Raw genomic sequence first — 20,942 nt, forward strand, 5'->3', positions numbered from 1 at the left:
ACTGCCCCGAAGATCCACTTACAGTGCTTACTCATGGCGGGTTAGACACGCTCCGGCGACCCGCAGGTCCCGATGTACTGCGGTCGCTCCACAGCAATGCATCTTCCCTGTCAGCGCTTATTTCATACATGTTCATATCACACCCTGCAGCGCGCTGCGGAGATGAGCCAGACGAATGGGGTTTGATGCATGGTAGCGCAGGTGAAACACAAGACAAAATATCCCTGATGGGGGCTAGATATTGGATATTGGAAATGACAGAGTGATTTTCAGAGCAGTAGGCAACACCATCTGAATCTGAATCAACATAGTGAATCTATCTTAGTACTCCCATGTTTATATTCGTTTTCCCCCTACTGTGTACACATGTACAGATCATATAATCTGCATAGATCTGGATTGAGAGTGTCCAGTCTTACCCAAGAAGCACTGCAGGCCCAGCTCCACGATTGGGCCTGGCCCATCCAATCACAAGCTTGGCCCACCCTTGAGATTTTAATGTTAATTAGTGTTAATTAGTGTTAGTGTCTCTTTGTAATATATTAATTCCCCATGTAATTCAGTCATAAAACGCATACAAAACTGAAAGGGTTAATGGCATACATCATGTCTCGTGGGAAATCTTTTTAAAAATAAGCTCAGAAAAATAGCAGTTAGACCCAAAAATATGCGTACTTCTACCTAAATTGCAATTGTTTTACTTGAATCAATATAGAACACAAAGCTCCAGGACGATATGAAAAGATCAAAAACACAGAGAATCATAGTCGTATATTGCTTTATAATCAGTAACGCTATTCACAGCAATCAGCTAATAATAGCTCAATAAATGGAAAGCAGAATGTGTTTCCCCTTATCTCCTTATCAATAAGAATGAACTGCTTTTTTATTTTCAAAATGGTTATATCAAAATAAGCCCTCTTGTTAAATTAATTCTGTTAATAAATTAATTGCTCACTTTGTGTGTGGACTAATTTTTTAATTGGAGCATTGGAGTCAAGTTGCCAGTAAGGCCATGCTGCATATAATGTTCTTTTGTTAGCCAAGTGACACTGAATTAATTTCTTTAAGTGTTTTCCAGTGAGCTTGTTTGAGACATTATTGAATTATTCATAAATGTTACTATGGAGAATAAAAACATCTATAACAGAGTATATTTACAGATGCAAATCACTCATGAATATGCAACTGATGTAAGCAATGTGCCTGTTGAAGCCAAGCTAGTGTGTATGCATACAAAGGGTGTCCAATGTATGAATATACATGAAAATGTATTATCTGGACAAATGTAGGCGGCACGGATGGTGCAGTGGGTAGCACTGCCGCCTCACAGCAAGGAGGTCCTGGGTTCGAATCCCCGTCGGCCGGGGCCTCTCTGTGTGGAGTTTGCATGTTCTCCCCGTGTCTGCGTGGGTTTCCTCCGGGAACTCCGGTTTCCTCCCACAGTCCAAAGACATGCAGGTTAGGCTGATTGGAGAGTCTAAATTGCCCATAGGTGTGAGTGTGTGAGTGAATGGTGTGTGTGCCCTGTGATGGACTGGCGACCTGTCCAGGGTGTATTCCTGCCTTTCGCCCAATGTATGCTGGGATAGGCTCCAGCCCCCCTGCGACCCTGTTCAGGATAAGCGGGTTAAGATAATGGATGGATGGATGGATGGATGGATGGACAAATGTAAATAAACAATGTTTTCCCCTTCGATATAAGTTGTGAATGCATTGTCATGCTTCTTCAATATGTAACACCAGATTTCACATTATAGAATCACATTATATTCCGTGTGTTACGTGTAAATATTTTGATTTATTAGAATGTCAATCGGTCAAGGACAGCAGCTTCCTCAGATGGGTCCCTGGTTCTAACTTGTACATGAAATGATGACATCAGATCCACATATGCCTTTAAACAGTTTAATGGTATAATGGTAATGCAATAGTAATATCCTAATCCTAATATTTTGGTAGAAACCTAGATTTATTATACACAACACATTGACCCTTTAAAAACATACACAACACATACAATAAAATACACTGAAATAATAAAAAAACATAAAATAAAAAAAAATAGAAAGTGAACTATCCTTTTATCTCACAAAAAAAGAAACTGGGCCCTTTGACTCTTCAACATTGGGAATCTCTCTCTCTCTCTCTCTCTCTCTCTCTCTCTCTCTCTCTCTTTCTTTGTAGCAGTAAGTCTTCAGCTCCCTAGGAAGCATTGACAGGGGGAATCCCAGCTTTCTGAATTTCTAGAGTTCAACCTGTCATCTGCTAGAGGGAGAGAATCAAAGAGCCCTGCTACTTCAGCCTCCTAACACATAGAGGCATTACCAGAGTTCACAGAGGACTTACAGCAAATATGTAACCTTGCCTGCCCGATAATGATAAGTATTCGCCATTGTTGACAGAACAATTATCTTTCAATTTGGAGGTATTATCCACATGGGACACTTACTGTTATCTGCACAGTCATTGGTTATTGCACTGTCAATGTAAAGAGTCTCCGGAGTTTAAAATAAAAATCGATATGCTTCGAAATTAAACAGCATTTTATTTACATGTAACATGTAAAAATGGTTACACTGACAAGCAAAATAATGTTAGTCCATGATGTAATTGCTAGCAAGACAGCCCGTTTGTATGAGAAACATCCCTGGAATTTGGAGCAGCTGTAGACAGTGTGAGTTATCTGCACATTATCGATGCGAGGTGTCTGTTTGAGAAAGCCTACGGGGAGAGTCTCCACGCTCAAAGTCTCATTGGTGAAGAGATTAAAGGTTTTTCAACATCTTTACTCCTCTGAGCTTGTGTTTGAAAAAGTAAATTGCTTCAGATTTGGTTTAGATCTTTTAAATCTTTTGACTTTTTAAAGATTAATTATTATTTATTCATGAATATGAACTTATTTAAATATAAACTTTTTAAACTCATTTTCTCCTTTATTTTTACTGAGCTTTTAAGTATGCTATCTTAACGTTATGTAATTCTTAGCTGACTACATACATTTCCTTAACTTGTTTAATCACCAATATGTTACCGTCACAAATGTTGCATCACTTATGTATAGTGCTTATGTCTTTCCTTTGAATATTATATTGTAGAATGTTACATGGGGAATGTAGTATTCCTGATGGAGCACAGTGGGGAATATGTGTGTGGGGGTGCACATCTATGTATGTGTGAGCATGCGTGTTTATCACACTGCAAAAGAGGTCAAGGTCAGGTCAGGTCAGGTCAAAATGGCACAAATGGTTCTGATTAATTGGTTTGTTGTTCATATATTTTTTATTTTGTTTGCTTCAGAATTTACAAGGCATCTCAAGACAATACTTTCCAGATCTGGAGTTTCTCAGACAGGTGTGAGACTGTGCACTCAGACGTCTCTGCTTAATTAGACCATTGTTACCTGTAGATGCTTGCTCACATCTCGTTCTGTTATTTTAATGGGGTTGCAAGGCCCGTAATTTGTAAGTGTTTGTAGCAGGGACATTATTTATTTATTTGTTTGTTTTTTGCTTTTGCACTGCTCCCTCATTAAAAATATTCAAAGGCCATTTTGAGAATTTTTCCCCCATTAAAAGATGCACATTGACAAGCACGGGTTATCAAACTTCACTGGAAGAGGTACTCTGAGAGATGCTGACATTCAGATCTGATAAGACCACATCAAAGGCAGGGTGTTAGCAGAAATTCAAAGCTCCAAAGCCACTGGAGAAATCAATGAGATATCAAACAAGGTTAAACATCATGTATAGAGTCAATGTGCATGCAGGGTCCGATATTGTACATATAAAAATACTAAGAGAAGAGTGGAGAGATTGCCATTTCTGTAACGGGGTGAAAAGGTGAATATTAAAACATGGCACAAACTGTAGAGCTCATCAAGTCAAAACACTGAACAACTACAGAACTACCCCCTTACTGGTGTACAAATACACAGGCGCTGTGACAGGATCTCCAACTGCTACTGAACAACACTGGTGCTGAGTGACAGGGTGTCTGTGGCAAGGGGGGTAGGGGCAGAACTTTGGCCCTGTGGGAGAGACGGCTGTTACTCATTCTGTTTGTGACAGAGGGTCACAGTGCTGACAGTGCTGAGATGAGCTGGGGGCCCATGGGAAGGAGGTGGGGGGGCGTGGGGGGGTCTCTCTTGGGGGTCGGGTTGCAGGCTGAATGCTGCCAGACTGCATGGAGGAATCAGACATGACCTGGCTGAGTGTCATGACTTTAAGAAGGGGGGGGGGGGGGGGGGGCGGGCATTGGATTACATTTTTTTAAAGTCCGACTGAGGACTGATATTTTCTTGCTGACAGCCATGAACTGAGCAGGCCTTTGCTGCCACCTGAACCACTCCGAAATGTTGTATGTGTATACAATACATCATGTTTCAAAGACTTCCCATTAGTACAACCCCCCTGGAGTGCAATTTACCCATTTTACTAGCAGAATGTTCTTGTGACCAGTCGGGTCATAAATATGTGCTATGTACTGCATTTTCCTTCATTTAACATGCTAAATTGCTGCGTTGGAAAAAATATCACGCTGAGGCCCTTATGGTGCATGCATTTTATGCCTTTGCATAATTGAAAATTTGATGTTCAAATGTGAGGGAGGGAAGAAGTTCGCTACAAGATCCAGTCACTTCATACAAACCTCCCTGATTTGTGCTGATTACTTACAATTTCGCATTGAAAATCTGAGAAAAGGCCTCATGTCTTCCTTCAAAGCTTAGTACATATCTGGTTGTGTGAAACATTAATAAGGGTAATTTCAAATAAAAAGGAGGAGTTCCGCCCAGTCTATATCAAAGGCTTGCTCCAGTTGAGAGAGAGACAGAGGAGATGGATAATTATTTGCTCTTTTCTCTGCTCTGTATGTATGATCATTGGTGGAAAAGCAAGCAGTGGAGCCTTATAGATAAGGCTGGTCAACAGGACTCAGAGGTACGTATGCAAGCATTGTGGTCAATGTTCACACAGGACATACTACACAGCACTGCAGTGTAATATCTAAACTGGGATGGTTGGATTTGTACATGTTATTTATTTAAATGCATCGCTGCTGTCTGTGTTTCCTTGGCTAGATGGCAAGCTAGCCAGGCAGTTAGCTATTCCTTCTACTTAGCCTGCTGGACGATAGGACGGTCTTTTTCTTTTACGAAAGATTAAAATTAACAGAGGCGCGGTCGATATCTATAAGTTGGGCGTCGTTAGCTAATATTGTTGGCAATTCGTCCTCAAAAGAAAACTTTTTGCTGGCACTTTACTTCAAGAAGTTAAGGTGGCTACTGTTTCAGCATGTTGCTATGGTTGCATATGTTGGTTATGTTCTGCGGAAAATAGAGAATCCGGTTTTGTTTATTTTTTAAATTTGGTTAAATTAAAGGTTTTAAACGAGGGAGGCTTAAATTGCTTTCTTATTGGCAACTTCTTATTCGTAATTCCCGGTTGACCATAATTTTTTACACTGTTGTAACTGCCAATTCCCAATTTTACAGAAACGTTTTTAATGCCGAAATCGTCTTGGTCCACACATAATAATTTAATTTACATACATATCACGCAATTTATTCAACATAGCCAGCTTCTCTATTTTGTACTGGTGATAGCCAATAAAGGGAGACATTATAGCTAATTGAGAATGTCTGTTTACAAACAACCATTTCAGGACGTCACATAACATTAGCAAGCATTAAGAGAGATGGCTAATATCTCGATGTAAGTTAATGTACTTCACAAAACCATTCACAGTTATATCAGATGCCAGTTCACAATTTTTATGCAAGCATAGCTTTATTTACTCAGATCATGGTATAATGTAACATAATTAAATTATTAACTTCCTCATTTGAGGAAATGGGTCTTGCTGTGTCTTGTCGTTGTGAGAACAATTCGCGATTGTTTGTGATTCTTTGTCCGTTTATTAATTCATTAATTATGTTTTGTTGTTTAATACATTAGATCTGTTGGTCAGAGTTGTAGATTGTATTGTTGAGTATGGCACCCCACCCAGGTAAATGGCCACAAAAATTCGCAGAAAGAATTAGCTAAAAAAATACTTAAAAAAAGACAATATGATTACCGAGAAACAAGAAATACTGTACTTTATTCATGTTTCAATGGAACAAACCAAAATCAAACATTCATTAAATAAAAAAAGCAAGGTCCCATAATGATTGCCACCCCTGGTTTATTACTTGGTGCATCCACCTCTGGCAAGGATATAACAACAGCATGAAGTCTTTTCCTGTAATGCTTGACAAGCTTAAAGAACAGTTGTGGATTTTGGACCATTCCTAGATGGTCAGCCTTCAGTTCAGTTCATCCCCCAGGTTTTTGATTGGATTGGATTGGACTGTGGGGATTCTGAGGTATGCTTTGGGGCATTGTCGTGGTGGAAAGTCCACCAACAGCCATGTCTCAGCCTGGTAGAAGCAACCAGATTGTCAGGCAAAATTACCTGATACTTGGTGGAATACCATTGATTGTAACCAGTGCCCCTGGACATCCGGAATTAAAACAGCCCCAAAACATTGCTGACCACCTCCGTACTTGGGTCTGACATGTATCTCTGTTACAATGCCAAACATGCCTGTGCCTTTGCTGACCAAAACATTAAATTATGGTCTTACTTGGTCTCATTTGGTCATTTACAGTTTGATTGAAAAAAGGTGCTGTGATCAGATGAGACTAAATTGAACATTTTGGTCAGATACAGCATTGGTATATTAGGCATTGAAACAGAGTTGCATAAAAGGAGATTTGCGCTATTTTTTGTCCATTGCCAGTCAGGGGTGCCAATAATTCTGGAACTCACTGTACATTGACATTTACACTGCTCATTATAGAATACACTGGTTATCGGGAGCATGCAGCCCCACTGACATGTTAAAAAAATAATGCCGTAGTGTTGGGCTATTTGTTTTTTGCCTATTACCAAATGGTACATCAGTGCTTATAACTGGACCCCCAGCTATCCTCTGAAATGTGAATGTGTCAAGTGCCATTTCTTATCACACTGCAGCCTCCAGGCGGGCTTTCACAGAGGTGATTTTGATGAAGGCATCTCATGTGCAGCTGAAGAGACTCTTCTTGTGATGTCACTGAGCCGAGGGAACGGCCACCTGGCAGGCAAAGCGAGGCTTACTATAATTGCCTGCCTAACACAAACACACCGTATCACCGTTATCACACCGTACCTTTTTACAAAATGGTGGACAGATGTTGCACTACTGGACGCAGGATAAGAGACGAGACTGGGTTATGTTTGTACAGAATCCTGTCTGAGAATGAAAAGTCAGCGATGAGAAGAGCATGGTTAAGTGCTATTTAATACAACAAAGGACATGCGTCTTTAAAAACATTTAGAATTTAAAAGCACTGTCCAAAATAGAATAATTTCACTAGGATACACTCATGGTTTTCAATGGATTTCAATGGTGAAATTAGCTTGTTGGCACTAGAGGCTTAATAAACTGCAATCATTCCAGTAACCACTGGGGTTACTAAGCCAATTCAAGATAAGAAAGAGATTCACCAAGGCACTTAGGTGCCATCCTCACAATTTTCATCAATTAGCAACCAAAATTACTGAGTGGGCCTTTGATCAAAGTTTTGTAATTGAATGTGTTCTAATTCTAACAGTACAGTTAAAGGGTAGCCTACATTGTACTGATCCAATTTGGAAAACTAAAGCAATACTGTGAATAAAGGCTATTACATAAGGTAATATCATTTAAGGGATAATATGAACATGTCAATGGAAAACGTATCTAAAAGAAAATGAAATTGTCCTCTTTAGAATTAATTCCATTACTGGCTCAAATGTAAAAGAACGCAGGGATGTTAAGTATGTTCACGATTAATGGATGCTTAATTATTCTTCATTGCACATTCAAGTTGATCAAGCTTAACAATTAAAAGGATTTGTTTGACTCACCTAACGTCGCACCCCTCTTTTGGAGAGGAAACAGTGATTTCACTTGTCTAGCAGCTGGAGCCGTGTATTTTAACCCGCTGAGGTAGGCCTGGACAGCTACACCTGGGTACTGGTGCCGATTTCAATGCCTTGGCAAGATGTTAACCAGTATGCTCTATTTGCCTTGCCTGTGCCCTGTTGGTGAGTTGGAGGAATGACCTATCAGTGGAATTATGTTACAATACATTTTTATAATGACTTTAATTTACTGTTACACACGCAGAGAGTATATCCTTGGGCTGTATCAGTATGTACTGTTTTAATGGAAAATTTAAGTGTAGCGGGCAGAAGGAAGAGATTCCAATTTCCTGAGCTATGTTGATTACGTCGCATTTTCATCTAAATTTAACAGCCTAATCTAAACAAATATTATTCTGTGCTTTCGTACTGTGGTAGATATTTTGATCTAATGAGTTTTGACTGTGGGTGAAAATAAACTTGTTCACGAAGGCTGCTGTCAGAAAAAGTATTGCCTCTTGCAATTTTATCGAGATATACAAGATTTATCGTGAGCTATATGGCTATTTAGTTAATGGAATTTACCTGAATGACTATAGATTATTAATGAATTAACATTAAAGCCCATTTATCAAATTATTTAAAATGTGCATACAATGTGCCTTAAAGAACGACAGTTTGGGTTTAACAAATGTAAAACAAGTATACAGCAAAACTATTTATTGATGCATTTATATTTGTTGAACTGAATCTGAGAGTAAAATAGCCAAAATCCTACATCTAAACACTGCACTACATGTTTAGTATAGAGCTGATCTGAACTGATCAACCAGCTGTTTCAAAACCTAGCTTGAGCTGTTTTTTTTGTTCTTTTTTCAGGAGGGGAGTGAAAATTCTATTAGGTGTCTTTAACAGTTTGAGCTCTGCTTCTGCTTTTTGGACCCAGAGACGCCCTTCATGCCCGGATGAAATTCCAGAGCAGTGGTCACAAACTCTTTGCCACGGACAGCCATGTGTATGCAGGTTTTCATTAATGCTGTCTTCATTTATTCCAATTACTCATTCAGCCATATTCTTTTAATGGCATTAAAGCACATAATATACTCTTTAGACAAATAACACTTCTCACTTTATATGCATTATGTGCAAATCTACAGCCCCAATTCCGCAAATAATTGAACCTATTATATAATCAAGATCTGAGGCTGAAATAAAAACCAGCATACACACGGCCCTTCATGGCCTATGAAACCACTGCTCCAAAGAGGCTTATCTGATTAAGGTAAGACTTGTTTGATTTGGGCTGATTTAGCTGATTGAATAAGTAGTGGACTCACAGCGTAGCGGAGAAAGACTGCCCAGGCTGCTGTTGGAAGAGTGTGTGCTCGCTGAGCATGCGTCGATGCGCCTTGAATGACGTTTGTCTTCCTTCAGGGTCGGCGAACAAGCCCAGTGCGGTCACATGGGTTTTGAGAGCACCATCCGAGAGGAAAAAATACAACTTTCAACAACTTGAATAGAGAAAAATGATTACTTCCAGGGCAGCTGCCCTTGAGGTGATTTCACTGCACAAGCTGTGCGTGCAATGCGTCTCTTTTGGTCTTGTGCAGTAAAACAGCGAAATCCAAATTGTATAGCAGTGTTTTTATGAGAGCAATATGGCCAATATGAACTCCATTTGAGTTAAAAGTACTCAAGTTTATCTTAATTTGAAGATTTTGCTGCATGTGATTCACAGTATTACTCAAACGCTGGGAACAAAGCTGCATTGCCAGCCCTGGGCTATTTCCATGATGGCACACCCCACGTCTCCATCTGAGAGGGGACAGTGCCATTTCTGTGGCATGGCACAGATTTGATACGGGTCGGGGGCACCCCACTGCACTCTGTGCCATGCATAATGAAATACCAAGGTAACCTTTGTCAGCCCAAATAACAGGAGCAGCAACAGCTTCCGAAATGTAATGGCAGCACATAAATCAATTATGATTCACATTAAACATTTCTTAGGTGTGAAGTCGTGATGACATCAACATGAGCAGAATTCATATTCTGTGGTCTGGAGGTCTAAAGTGATGCTCACATTAAAATTTGCCTCCCAACCCTGGTTCTTTCTGCGTCTTGTTTAATCCCCCCACCACCAATTGTATGTCCATCAAACTGGAAAAGAATTATGAAGTGGTCTTATTTTGGCACAAACTGGCATTTCTAATAAAATGATGTGATATACTTAATAACTAGCTCACCAATTACAACAGATCAGCAAAGCGGCTTTGGAAAGAAACACTGGTCTAAAATAGAGAAACATGTCAGGAATGCCTGGGGACATCTAGTGGTGTGATATTTTATGCTTTGGCTCTCTTGCACTCTTATTTACCCATTCATCCCTTTATATCTAAGGACATGCAGTACGCACACAAGCACACACACACACATGCACACGCACATATACACACACACACACACACACACACACACACACACACACACACACAAGCACACATACACAAGCACACGCACATACACACACACACCGTTCCATCCCGTCTGCCAGTGCTCACCTCTCACACCCCCTGAACCCCTCCCAAAGAGGGGACTTCTGAACCATAGGACTCAAAAAAATCAATTAAAGTATGTTAATGAATAAACAAACACTGCTGACATCACAGCGGGAGAGAGCCTGCCAATTATGCCGGGGCCTTTCAGACGACGCTCTCCGCTCCCCGATCTGGCAGCTTGCCCCCCTTCCTTTGGTGCTTACCCGGGTGCTCCTTCCACAAAGCGGTGTATTGTCCTCAACTGGGGGCGAGATGGCTCAGGCAGTAAGAGCAGTCATCTGGCAGTCGGAGGGTTGCCGGTTCGATCCCCCGCCCGGGCTGTGTCGAAGTGTCCCTGAGCAAGACACCTAACCCCCAAATGCTCCTGATGAGCTGGTCGGCGCCTTGCATGGCAGCCAGTCGCTGTTGGTGTGTGAGTGTGTGTATGAATGGGTGAATGAGAAGCATCAATTGTACAACGCTTTGGATAAAGGTGCTATATAAATGCCAACCATTAACTGTAAAGCATGAGCTCAAAGCAGCAACACCTCCAGAGTCGCTAAGTCCGCTAAGTCCGAGCAAACGACGGCAATGAGCCTCACACGTTGTGCCTCTTGTCCACTTGTTGAGGCGAGTCTGCTGTCAAAATTGTCACGGTCACGTCTGCCTCAACATTTGATTTAACGTGCTGGGATGCAAAGGCAATTAGCTTCGCCCCTTGCTGTAAGTGATCAATAATAGATGGCTCTCATTTATGAGCCTATGTACATGTATGAATGAACATTCTCTTGTAGAGGATATTGGTTTGAGTTTAAGTGTGTAGTAATGAGGAGAGGCGTATGTGGGAACCGGACCATTGAAGTATTTCAAAGGTCAGGCTGGCCTTGCAGGCAGTGAAGCCTAGAACTACAAGCGTGTCAATCAAAACATGTATCCACTGGGCCATTTTGCATTGTGTGTCTTTTTCCTAAGTAAACAGTACATTGTTATGTTTACTCTAAACAACAAGGGTTTATAGGGATTAGACCTTATTTTAGCTCTAGAATCCCCCAAAAGCTGTTAACATTAATTTGGCAAAGCAATGCTTTTGGGTTTTGTTGTGTACCGTTATCCTCAACTTCACAATAAAGCAGCTATATGTGAGCTTTTACGCTTATTTTTTTTATATTGTCTTCTGGTAAACATGACATTAATAAGTTGCTTGCATCTCTGGGATAAAAAGTACAGGAGATACTTACTCTTTCTTACAGTATGTACGATGGCCCACAGGTGTGATCACGTTTGAAAAACGAAAGCAGAAACGGTGAGGGAAACGTGCTGTGAGAGACACACTGCAGAATGTTGAAGCAAATGTAAAAAGGAAAGGTGCTGCATGTTCAGAAATTATTCAAATACTGGAACACCAGCTGATACAACGCAAGTGCTCCAGGCCACTAGGGGGAGTCGCTCAATGGACTACAGTGCTACAGTCTTTTTTGTGCGCCAACCTGCAATTGAAAGAATCAACAATCATAGCATATCACAGCTGTGACATCTTTCCTAGCCTGCCTGGATGATTTTGTAGTATTTTAATCGGAATTTCACCTGCTTTCCTGGTTATTTTTACATGGGAACATAATGCAATATTTTTTCAGTAATACTAATCTTGTATTATTATTATTATTATGATTATTATGATTATTATTATTATTATTATTATTATTATTATTATTATTATTATTTGTAGTAGTAGTAGTAGTAGTAGTAGTAGTAGTAGTTTTCTCCCACAGATGCAATCTGGAACTTGTCCTACCACCCCCACAAATGATCTCACAACCTGTATGTTGAGAACCAATGGTTCTTACAATGTAAGATTCCCTGGATCAAGAGGTCCAAAAACTTTATAAATAAATCTAAATGTTTGTGAAATTAATTCCATAACATATTTTGTTATTCATAGAAAATAAATTGTATGGAGATCTAATCACAAATATTCTCATTGAAGATTTCTATTTGCCTTTTTACTTCCTAAACAAAAAAAACCTTTTAAAAGTAGAAGATAATTCCCCAGACCTATGAGGCTTTTTTTTGTCGGAATTGACACAACAGACACATACTATCAAAGTAATGCGACATACTGTATGCCAATGCATAATCACAGTTTAATATGTGCCTCAGTCCATCAAAAAATATTACATACCAATACTTTTTTAAAATTCTTCCATTACAGTGATTCACTGTGAGAGAGGGAGCCAAGGCTGCTTGCTCAGTCCAGGTGCAATAGTTCCCCCTGTTGGCAGCCTCAAGCACTGTCTGCACTGCGAGAAGGCTGTGTCTGGTGATATGAGAAACAGAACATGGTTTAATGTTAGCTCATTTTTGCTTTCATTCATTTTAATGAATTATGGCCATTAACATGGGATTTTATAATGCCTAGCCTCCTTGAGTGGCTTCACCTGGCTCCTCTGAATGATAGTTTCCTGTTTCAGCGTCCTATAAAGAGCTGGTATTATTACAATGTGGATGGGTGGAGTTCGAATGCATGTCAGAGAAGGAAGACCGCCCAGATTTATAGTAAGGGCCAACCTCATCATCTAATGTGTTATGCAAGAATAAACATCAGGGAACTGTGCTTGGCTGGTTGTACCAAGTATTTGAAGAAGTTCATTGCAAAATGTGAAAAACATCAAATGTGAAAAAATGAGATACCAGTCGATGAGAAAAAAATGAGTTCATGTGATCTGATATATAACATGAACTTCATTAGAAACATTTTTACTTTATTACACCTACTTATTCATGCAATTATTTAATCAGCCAATTGTGTGCAGAAGTGCAATGCAAACAATCATGTAGATATGGGTCAGGAGCTTCAGTTAATGTTCACATCAACCATCAGAATGGGGAAAACATGTGATCGAAGTGACTTTGACCATGGAATGATTGTTGGTGGCAAACAGGGTGGTTTGAGTATCTCAGAAACTGCTGATCTCCTGGGATTTTCATTAACACTAGTCTCTCGAGTTTCCAAAGAATGGTGCAAAAACAATCCAGTGAGCAGCAGTTCTGCGGACAGAAACACCTTGTTAATGAGAGACGTCAGAGGAGAATGGCCAGACTGGTCAAAGCTGACAGGAAGGTGACAGTAACGCAAATAACCAGACATTACAACAGTGGTATGCAGAAGAGCATCTCTGAACACACAACGCACCATAACTCTAATTGGATAGGCTACAGCTGTACAATATTTTTTTAAAAAGGTCTAATAAATACATATGTTTTATTGTTGACATTAATGTAGAATGAGACTGATGAATATCAGAAAATGAATGGGAAACCACATGTTTTCAGACATTTATGATAACAGACCTATTTTACCAGAAATCTGAAAAATACATAAGACTATAGTTATTTCTCTAAAATGTGACAAAATTAAGAAAATCTATTTGTATTGATGAATTGGAAGCAGATTTACATGCACAGGACACACATGAAGAAATAAATGATAAACCTTTTTTAAAAAAAAACATTTATGACAAATTTTTAGCAGAAATCCAAAAAATATATAAGAATATAATATTTTCTATAAAATGTAAGAAAATGAAAAGAAATAGGGTTTTTCTTTTTTTATTGATGGTTTGGAAACAGACTTACATGCTGATGATGCATATTAATAAATATATGGGAAAATACATGCAGATGATAATACATAAAACTATAGTCTTTTCTATAAAATGTGCCAAAAAAAATCTGTATTTATTGATGAATTGGAAGCAGAATTTCATGAAGATGATAAATAAGAATAGGTATGTTGGTTTTATTTCCACTATATGAAATGTTTTCTTGAATAGGATTGTCCATGGTGCTGATGTGACCTGCTGGATCATAGCCAGTAGGGCAGTGTGATGTTGAGAGCAGGTGCCTCTGACACTCAGGGCTTCGATACATTCACTTACAGTCGCTTTCACCCACTTCTCCCACTTCCTCTTATTGAACTGAAGCAACGTCAGCCTCCAAACAGAAGAGCTGGTTGCAGAGTGGGAGTAGGCAAACAAGAAAAAAAAAAATATATATATTTCAAATGTTTGTCTTATGTACTAAAAAGCGTTTGTCTTATGTACTTTCCTTTAAATAACAGTGGATTACTGCTCCCCTCTAACTGGAGTTCAGGTAGGGAATATGAATGACCTGGATGCCACTGCATGTTCTGCTTGGCTGACGGCTGTCAGTGGGGCCATGATGGATGGAGGGAGACACACAGGGATGAGGCTGTCAAGGAGCCCTCCCCCCAAACACATTTGGCCCTGCCGCCCCACCGTATATGAATAAAGATGTGTTTTGTAGCTCCCCATGGAGGGTACTGTAGGCTTGTTTTGTGTCTGATGCAATTGCTTGACTACCATTATCCCATGCACCCTCTGCCTGATCAGATGATGAGAGGCAATAAAATTCAGGGTGCGTTTGTGCCTTTATGCAATTCAGAGCACGCATATATGAGTATGTGCATGCTTGTATGCAACTGACAAAGCAAACATTGCCAATTGTCAATTCACAATGTTTGGAAATATGGAACATAAGGCAATGGCATTCAAAATCCCATTAGATCAAAGTATTGGTGAATCTCTTTTAGGTGAACTGGCTCTGCTCTTTGGAGCAGGTGACAGCGTTTTCCATCACCACCACAAGCCACTGTTTTTGTAACAAAGCGCATATATTTGAGGGAAGCAGAGGGAGCAGAAAGTTTCAGTTTGTTGCAGGCAGTTTTCCACAGGACAGCTTGCGTGGCCAAAGGCTTCAATCTGTTCAGTGCATGTCCCCGCCTCACAGTGCTCAAAGGGGAAGGTTACCTGCTGAAACCCGAAATCGTGTGCATATTTTAAAATTACAACATGGTGACTTGCATTTTTGTAGCAGCATGATCCTCAAAGTGCCCTATAAATGAAATGCAGGCCAGTGAAACTGTATGAAATGCTTAACCATGGTCAGGGTCAGTTGTGAGAGATGCCATGTTGTGACTTAATGTTGATTCCCAATTTAGTGTCAAGAGATGCCAAAACAAAATTAGCATTGTGCCCATAAATAAACGTGATAAAACTGCTGCCCTTTTTTCACAAAGTATAAAGTTTTGGGAAATGCAAATAAGAGACATAATTGTGTATAAAAAAAAAACAGAACCAAGTTCAAATTCACACAAAGCTTACTCGGCACCTGCATGAGACATAGTTACGTAGTTACAGTACAGGAAACATTACAGTATTCATACCGTAAAGAGTGCCGTTGAATCTCTACCACGATGCATCTACACCTGCTGTTGGAACTTTGCCCTGTGGAGCTCATGGAACACTGCTTTTCAGGGTCAGGAAAAAGTTCAACCTGAACCAAGAAATAATGTCTTTGAAAATGGATCTCACCACATTTACACAGTTATTTGTGTTTTCTTGCCATGCTATTGTGATAGTTGTGCCAAACCAACAAAATGAGTGCATGCATATTCATTTTAAAAGTTGCATTCTTCTGGCTCTTATTCTGGCCACATCCATGCAGTTACCATTTACTCCAACTCCAGAGTCCGGTGCTGCTACAGTCCATCGGACACGAGCAACAGAGGAGTAGTTCAGGAAGAAAGGTTTAGCTTCTCATTTTCATTCCTTTCTGGGTTCCAAAAAATCATCTGTCAAAATGATCAGAGCATACCCAATGGGCAGCCAAAAGAACACCACGGACAGGAGTGTTGATATCAAACCAAACGGATCTTCAGTCTATCATGGTTGTAGAGAGGAATCTGCTGAACAGGGGGCATTAAAATCAGCATTCATTCTATTGCCACAATTGGGAGCAGCGTTCTTGCGATTTATTTTCTGTCTTGTGCAAGTTAGCTCCACAGCCAAAACTTAGAATTTCCTACAGCACAAGATATGACATTATGCACTATACTTGGATTATTGTATTATTTTTGCACAGAATAACCTAAACTAATAAATGTAAGAATGACTCAAACACAATGGTAATATTTTTTTTATCAGAAAGAGAGGAGAGAGATGGATAGAAAGATGCAAAAAGAATAAGAAGGCAAGAGACAGAGATAGATGGACTGCAAGTAGCAGCTAGTTTTAGAAAGGCTTGTGCAGTTGTCTCTTAGCCCCCACCTCCTTATCAGAAATCTGCTTTTAATTTCACTTCACTGTAAGTGTCTCTTCCCATTTGGAAAAAAACATTACAATTACAGGCCAGTCTCATTGCTGCAACATCCATTGTACAGTAGTCTAGATGACCCCAGAAATGCTGACTCTCCCCTTTTCACTCCAGTTGCTGAGCTATACAGCTCCTGTAGATATGGCATAGGCAAGTCATAGTCAACCGGCTGACCAGAGGGCTCACTTGTGCAATGCCATGACGACTGAAACCTTTCCCTTCACAGGCTATAACCACTCGTGTCCGAATGTATCCCTTGCACAATAATAAAAACCGATACGATCAGGTTTTTATCCAATTCTATTAGTGCATCACTGCACGAACTATTGCGCTGCATTGCCACTCCAAGCGTGCCACTCGACTGCTAATGTAATGGACTTCCTATCCCAGCGCTAGATTTGTCAGGCCGTGGTGGCAATCATTACCGTGATGAGTCACAGCCTCACCGAGTTGCCACAGGCCATTGGTCTCTTTGTTGCCTTGGCTGTGATGAGAATAAATGTCAACGTCGCTCACAATGACAGTGTGTCACATCGCACACGTCCGAGGCGTGTTCAGGAAGGCAGAGGCTCTCTCTCCTCATGTAAACCATTCAGTGTGAGGATCTCAGGCAGTGGGCCAAGCTTGGGTAGAAGGTTTAGGCTGTTATTTCAGGTTTTGTCATTCTGCACTGATCCCTCAGCCATGACATTTCATGTTAATGCTGGTGTGTTTTTTTATTTTTATTTTTATGAATCAGGCACGCAACTTGGACTGAGTACGTCCAATTCCCACCCGAATCCGGAATGGCCGATTGTAGGCAATCACTGCAGCGATCATGCATGGACTCCAATGCCGATTCTAGTGTACACAGCCACGGTTCCCCTCAAAAACACCTGATGTCATCAGCCGTTTATTGTCGCACCACAGACGATGGCTATGCTCACACAGAGCAGTTGGAGGAAGGCCTTTCATACATGGCTTGAGCATGCAGCCCATGGATATCTGATGAATGACTACCTATCATCGACTACCAATCAACCTACCGAGGAACGTGGACTCCCATCCAAATGTATCTTCCCATTTAATGTAGAGTTTATACTGTATGTTATTAAATCGCAATATAAATTTAAATTCAATAAACAGTATACAGTGCAAGTACACAAGCAGAAAGAAGCATTTTACCGTGAAACCTTCATAGCATTAATATCCCTCTATGCAATAGTAATGGAAAATTGTACAATAGAAAATGAAATAACCCACCGTACATCAGACCACTCAAGGCTAGACTTGTGATTCATTTGGGAGATCCTGAAAATCAGCACAAAAATGTGAAACTTAAAGCCAAAATGTGCAAAAAATATGATCGGGGATAAAAGATAGCCTTTTCTCTTCATACATTACGCTTTTTTTTTTTTTGTTATTCCGAGGCAATTTATTTCCAAGTTAATGGTTTTGTGCGAGAGAGTGTGTGTGTGTGTGTGTGTGTGTGTGTGTGTGTGTGTGTGCGTGTGTGTGTGTGTGTGTGCGCTTGCCAGCCTTTTGGTGATGTAACTGTAAAACACCATCAATCTAACCCCCCTTTTCCTGATAGCATCTCACAGCATTTCCAGAAGAGCCACTCTACTCTGAGGGGAGTTATAATTCAAACCCGGCATTATGATCCTATTACAGTCCTGCATGACTGGACACCACAATTGAAGCCATATTTTTCCTTTCCTCCATAATTTCTTCACCCTTTCCCTCTCTTCATCTTAGCTTCTCTCTCTCCATTGCTGCCCATCTCCCCCTCTTCTCATATTATTGTCCCTCTTGCTCTCTCTCTCCCTCTCCATCTCTTTTGTTCACCCTCGCAGACTCTCTCTCTGCTCTTTTTCTGTCTCTTTGATGCAGGTGGTGCTAAAAACGAGTTATTTCCAATAAACACAAGTGTTTCTCCCATAATCCCCGACAGGGCAGGAGCAGTCACATGGTGTGACAGGAGCACAGACTCCAGACACCTTGGGGAGAAGGCGACGCGGCGACCGCAAAGCCATCGCCGAAGAGAAACCACTGATACAAACCAGCGCAGCGTCAGTTTAATTTAAATGCCAGTGTATATCTGCCAACGACGTGGAAGCCCTGTGGTTTGGTGGCGAGGTTCCCTGATGGGGCTCAGCACGCACACACACACGCACGCACGCACGCACGCACGGACGCACGCACGCACGCACGCACACACACGCACGGTGAGTCTCGGCAATAATGACTCCCTAAATTTGAAAATATCTTTTTAAAAGCCTTTAAGTCCAGGGGAAGGATAAAAGCACCAGGGGAAGCCTCATATCTCAGTGGGGGTCTTAACCACTGAGCGAAAACCAGTTGCCAAAGCTTTCTGAGCGGAGGGGGCCTATCGGATGTGCCTTTCAGCCCAGTGACCGCTGCCTCTTTCAGTTCTGTACTTTGGCAGAAACCAAGGGTTCCTGGGTAATTTGTCACTGGGAGATGAGGAAAGAGTGCGGTTAGGGAGGGGTGAAGAGAGAGGGAGAGAGACAGAAGAGAGAAGACGGGGAGAGAGAGACGGCAAGCCAGTAAGAACAGGAACCCATCACAAACTAATGAAGCAGCTCAGCTTTTAACTTAAGGCAGAAGACAAGTTCTAATGTATATGGCCTGAAGGGCGAGGGCCAAGGACGGATAACTGGGCCCAGGGGGTCAGCACAGAGGAAACGGGACAAAGAACAAAAGCCAGTTTTACAGACGAGCTGTACATGGTATTTTATCCCAGCATTACAAGCTAGAATGGGTCCCGCTAGAATGAAGGATAACTGCAATGGAACATAACAAAACACCAAACTGCTGCATTGTAAGTCAGGTTAGTCTGAGTAATTATGTGTGGGAGTACTGCGGTGCAGTCAAACAGAATTGTATGGTAGTAAATGATCCCAAATATTTCTAAAATTATATTGCATTGGATTAAATGTGTTCCCGGTCTAACACATACAGGGCCGGTTTCACAGACAAAGATAAAGCTTAGTCTTGGACTAAGAGTTGTGTATGGAGAATATCCATTCAAGTTTGTGAATCACACCCATAAATAAAAACATGTTGCCAAAGTTGGGGCCATCCACACTGCAAAACCACACCACAGAATGCTCAATATATCAATTTGGATGGTATCCCAGTGTAACTGGTTGCCATTGAACTAACCTGACGTGCGTTCAAGATGTTAGCTAACAGTCTGAAGGTAGTATGCATAGTAGGCAGTGCTGGTAGCTTCAAATAGGACAAACTTTTCTCCTGGTGCTGTAGTTACAACAGCACTCACGTCCTTTCCCATAACTGACAAGACGGCTACAGTTTCTTTACCCAGATCTGACCCCTCCTGACAAACTTGAGAAATAATAGTGTCTGTAGGTGGTACATAACTTCTGTTGACATAACATTGGCACAACAATGCTCAACTCTCCTTAAAAATGCATTCCTTCCCTCAACCAGAATCCCGCAGGGATTCACAGACTATATCCAAACTCACCAGCATAAGATTGTGTAGGGCCAAAAAGTAGCTTGAAGGAGCAGCATTCAGAATAATGATGATGTGGCATTATTAATCAGCTGAAACTTGTGTCCCTTTTAATACCACAGTATAAGGAGAGTTGAGCAATGTTGTGCCAATTCTGTTCTGTAAAAAGCAGTTATGTTCCCCCCTACAGCCACTATTATTTTTCGGAGTTTGTCAGGAGGGGTGAGATTTGTGTAAGGGCACAGTCATGGTCTGCACAGTTAAGGGGAGAGGAGTGCTATTTTAACCATAGCACCAGCAAGACACATGGACTTGAGTAAAGCTACCAGAATTTTCTAATGTCTGCAGTTTCTACCATCGCTACATCTAATTTTATTAATTTTATTACTATAATACTATCATTAATTCAGTGCAGTGCATGAGTTGTGTGCACTTGGAAGTTAAAACAATCCAAACATCTTGAGAACGGCAGGCTATTAGTTAGCTAGCAACCCCAAATAGGCCATGCAGCTAGCAAGTCAACTAGTGAGTTATTGGACTATTTTAACCTCATAATTTCCCTTCCCTTGCCTCCTTGCTCCACCCATCAGAGAAGGCAAGGAAAGGACACAAGTAAAGGATCCGAGAACAGAGGCAAAGAAACTGTTCTTGCTCTTTCAGTTTGAAGCCACATAAATGACAGATGTGACAGACGGTAGACCCACAGGTCAATCATTTTTATATGTCACACCTTCAGTCAAGCACATTGGCTGGGAGAGGTACATGATTATTATGCAGCCATTTCTTTCCGATCCCCTCTCCAACCAGCCATCTTGACGAAC

At 40.8% G+C, this 20,942-nt stretch overlaps 2 long non-coding RNA genes across 2 annotated transcripts; both read right to left on the reverse strand.

Moving 5' to 3' along the window:
• Positions 1 to 6,140: 6,140 nt before the first annotated feature.
• Positions 6,141 to 11,935, reverse strand: LOC133116175 (uncharacterized). The gene is made up of 4 exons (XR_009705841.1): positions 9,270 to 11,935; positions 7,936 to 8,109; positions 7,196 to 7,279; positions 6,141 to 7,120 (listed from the first exon to the last, which is right to left on the reverse strand). It is a non-coding gene; the product is annotated as an uncharacterized LOC133116175 (long non-coding RNA).
• Positions 11,936 to 12,230: 295 nt separating this feature from the next.
• LOC133116174 (uncharacterized) lies at positions 12,231 to 20,185 on the reverse strand. Its single transcript, XR_009705840.1, has 3 exons — positions 15,997 to 20,185; positions 15,712 to 15,821; positions 12,231 to 15,298 (listed from the first exon to the last, which is right to left on the reverse strand). It is a non-coding gene; the product is annotated as an uncharacterized LOC133116174 (long non-coding RNA).
• Positions 20,186 to 20,942: the final 757 nt, after the last annotated feature.

This window comes from Conger conger, chromosome 17, assembly GCF_963514075.1.
Source record: "Conger conger chromosome 17, fConCon1.1, whole genome shotgun sequence".
In the NCBI taxonomy this organism is placed as follows: domain Eukaryota; kingdom Metazoa; phylum Chordata; class Actinopteri; order Anguilliformes; family Congridae; genus Conger; species Conger conger.